Source organism: Nicotiana sylvestris, chromosome 7, assembly GCF_000393655.2.
Source record: "Nicotiana sylvestris chromosome 7, ASM39365v2, whole genome shotgun sequence".
Taxonomy (NCBI): Eukaryota; Viridiplantae; Streptophyta; class Magnoliopsida; order Solanales; family Solanaceae; genus Nicotiana; species Nicotiana sylvestris.
The window spans coordinates 84,064,243-84,068,185 of NC_091063.1; positions in this window are offsets into that span (position 1 = coordinate 84,064,243).

Below are 3,943 nucleotides of genomic sequence, written 5' to 3' on the forward strand. Positions count from 1 at the left end.
CCAGGTGACGTTTGGCCAAATTTATCCTTTATTCTGGAGGATAGTCTATATGCTCCAATATTTTTCTAATCAAGTCAAGGGTATGTCCTTCACTCTCAATCACTTGATCAGACTATATAGCCCCCGTCTCTTTCGCGGTTTGATCAAGCTATATCTTCGAGTTATGAGGACGTTCTTTTTGTGCATTGATAAGGACAAGGATCGGGGGTGGATGAGCCAGTTCATCCGAGTGAGGACCTTGGACGTAATCCCGGCCAATATGATGCTATTCCCGGAGGAATGGAATACGCAACGTAAGTGCCCCTACCTCGAGCATGTTTTATTGCCCTTTCATCCCCTTTTGAAAAATGATCTTCTTTTGATTCCGCAACCACTGTTTGGTACCCTGGTGCAGTTCAGAACCTATCGGGATGGATTAGACAGTTGGACTCCAAATTTCCTTATGTTGAGCGCTCTTGCCGCGACTTGGCCAGAACGCGGTGGCAGGCCAAGAGCCACGGTATGCTTTTTACCGTTATTTTTACTATGCTCCCTTATAAGTATCCTTTTGTTTGATGTATCATGCTTGTGCAGGACTAAGGGATAGAGTGTTGATGAGGCGGCCCCTGCTGGTGAAGAGGACACCTCGAAACCCAGCAAGGGTAAGAAGAGGAAGAAGGACACCACGGTCTCGGCTTCGGCTGCTATGGCAAGTCCTCGTACCAAGGGTAAAGGTGATGATGATAGTGCATGCCCTTTGTTACAAAAGGCGAGACGAGGTGAAGATGCTCCGCAAGCTACCGGGCGGAAGGCCGCCAAATCAAAGGTGGCCGATTTGGACCAGACCTGCACCGAAGACACCCTAGAGGAAGGCTCGAGGGTAGTCCCCGAGTCTCAAGTCGGACATGGCACAGTCCGTTCTAATGAACCCGCTATTGGTGACTCCGCAGGTCCTGAACCCGAAGCTTCTCGCGGGCAAGACGAGGCCCTTAAGGAAATTAATTCCCTGAGTGGCCTTAATTTAGGTCCTCCATAATCACCGGGGGAGATCAGGGATGCTCAGGATCAGGATATCGCGGTGCGAGGGCTTTTCATGGAGGGGGAGATGTGCTCGAAGACCTCCTCACTGGTAACAACAATAATATTGATCTCGATAATCCCGTTGCTCTCGAGGAGGCGGAGAGGCTTCAGCAGTAGGTGATACTCTTAACATATCACTTGTGCTTTAAATCTTTGTGCTCGACTTTCTGATTTTTCTGTGTTGTTTCAGGCTAAGAAGATGTATGACCATGCCTTCTCTAGGCCCCAAGGTGAGCTTTCATGCTGTGGGAAGGAGGTCGATAAGCTTACTTCTGAGTTAAAAGAGTCAAGGACCTCCTCTGCCCGAAAGGGGGAAGAGTTGAGCAGGCTTTAGGCCAGTTTGGAGGGAGAGTGCCAGGAAAGGGATGACCATGCTGAGCCGGTAACACGACATCCATGAGTTCGTTTTTTATTCTCGTAGCTTGATACTTACAAACTTTGTCTTGTCTTTACAGATAGGGCAAAAGGATACTATTGTGGGGCGCCTTCAGGAAGAGGCTGCAGCCAAGGATGCGGAGATCCTCGAGCTGAGGGGGAAAAATGAGGTCGTGGCCTCGAAGAGGGACATTTTGCGATTGGAGCTGGCATAGACCCGGGATCTTCTACAAAGTTCCCAAAAGGAGGTTGTCGTACTATCTGCGGCCAAGTCTGAGGTCAAAGAGGATGCATCTTCATATAGGAAAGATGTCGCGACTGCAAATGAACGAGCCTGAGAAATATTGGAGAAAGCCAAGCCGAAGCTGGATAGGGTCGTAACTTACACTCGTGCAAAGTCAAGGAGGCAAGCTTTCGAGGAAGCAAGCGCTAAAGGCGCCAATCTCTCAGCTAAGATTGAGGAAGCCCGAGACTTAGAAGAAGAATTGGCATTCTCGGCTACTTCGGATGAGGGTTCCGGAGATGACCCGAAGAGTAGTGACGATGAAGAATAGGCCCACGTTGTCTTCCATTCTTTTTTGTATATGAACTTCTCGGGGGAAAAGGTCTTGCAAAGACGCCTCTTGTAAATATATTTTTGGCTATATAAGAAAATTTTTCTTCTTCAAGTCTTCGAATTTATTCTCAGTGTTTATGTAAAGTTAGTCTGTTGAATTTTGACGTTGGCTCTTCAGAGCCCATATTTGGAGTAGTTGGGACCTTCGAGAGCGGGCACTATCTTGAGATTAGGTCGATAGACTTTTAGAATTGATGCTTGTAACAACAGAAATCTTCGGGGTCTCAATGGCTCCCGAGCGTTGTGTGACAGTATCATTTATGTGCCACAGTTGTGAAGCGACCGAGGTGGTCCTACCAGTACACTTCCCCAAAAAATGGCAATGAATGGTCAGAATTAATTGGCCTTCAGGATTGGTGAGCAGTCGCTGCTTGCTCTATATATATGCATTTGCTTATTTCTTGTCAGAGGACTCCGCTACTTTGAGTAACTATCCCTCTTATAGAGATCTTTTTTGTGCTATTTCTCTTACCATTCCAAAAGCTTTCGCCCAAGCTTTTATCTTCCATGCCTGCTACGTTAAAACCCATTCACCAAGGATATGAGAGTTCCACCTCCGCTTCATGCTCGGTCGGTGGTACACCGTCAGTATCTAGTGAGCTACCCTCGAAGTGCTTTGTCACGTGGAGGGACTTTGCGTTAGAGAGACCTCCCAATGTTCAGGGTCATTGGGAGAATGTGTCGAGGCTTATTTCCTCAATAGGGGAGGAGCACTTCGAGGTAGTTAGAAAAGACTACGAATGGGGAGAAAAAGTTGTACTGCAAGTACTTTCCCCAGAAGAGAGCATCCTTGCTCATGTCGAGGGGTTTTTGAATGTGTATACGGACCCCTTTACGTTGGACCCCCTTGATAGAGTCGTGCTCGAATTTTGTAGGAGATGTCGGGTTACCCTGGTACAGGGTTACCCTGGTACAGGTTCACCCATCGTTTTGGAGGATAGTGCTGATGGTGAGGTATTTTACAGATAAAGCCAGGATCGAATTCACCCTTAGTCATCTTCTTAGATTGTACCAGCCCTTGCATCGTCGAGGCCTGATTACTCTGCGATGTCGATCCACTCGGCCCTTCATTGTTAGCAATGAAGAATACGGGGACCGAGGGTGGATGAGTCGTTTCGTCCAAGTGCAGACTGTTGATATTATCCCCGCAGAGTTCCTTCCACTTCTTGAGAAATGGAATTTCACACGTAAGTGGTACACCTGTGTTCTTATTATTTTTGCCCATGCTGAAGGCAGATTTTGTAAAGATGCTTTCCTTTCCTTTTCTTTTCTTTTTGCAGCAATTCCATGGATGCTACACGAGGTCCCCGACCTAATGGATTGGTCTCAGAAACTAGCAGTTTGTTTGACTTACGATGAGCATAAGTGGTGACATCTGGCTAAGGGCAGATGGGAGGCAAAACATCATGGTATGTGGTGTGGGGCTTGATTCCTTTGAAAGGTACTTTCTTTTATGTGTACTAACTCCGCCACCATAGGCATTAGAGATTTTTTTTGAGATGAGGTCGTGTCCCTTCGGGGAGAAGGAAGAATCTTCGGCTTTAGGGTCGAGGACCGATAACAAATGGAAGGGGTCCTCGAAGGATGAGAGTACTCATAGCGATGCAAGCCCTGCTCAAAGGCTCAAAGAAGATATATCTGTTGATCTTGTGGCATCTGAGGTTTCTAGCCTTGGAAAAGTGGTTCCTCTCTTGCCGTCGTCTTCACTTCCCGCCGAAGGTACTTCAAGGGATACAGGTGTTCAGCCGCCGTCCTTACCCCCATCGAAAGTACTTCGAGGGATGTTCGAGACTAGGGGCCGCCTAAATCAAGCGGGGTCTCGAGCGACCGTGCCCCCATCGAGATCGATTCAACTGGGGCCGATGAGACCAGGCCAGTAGGTGCACGCTCGAC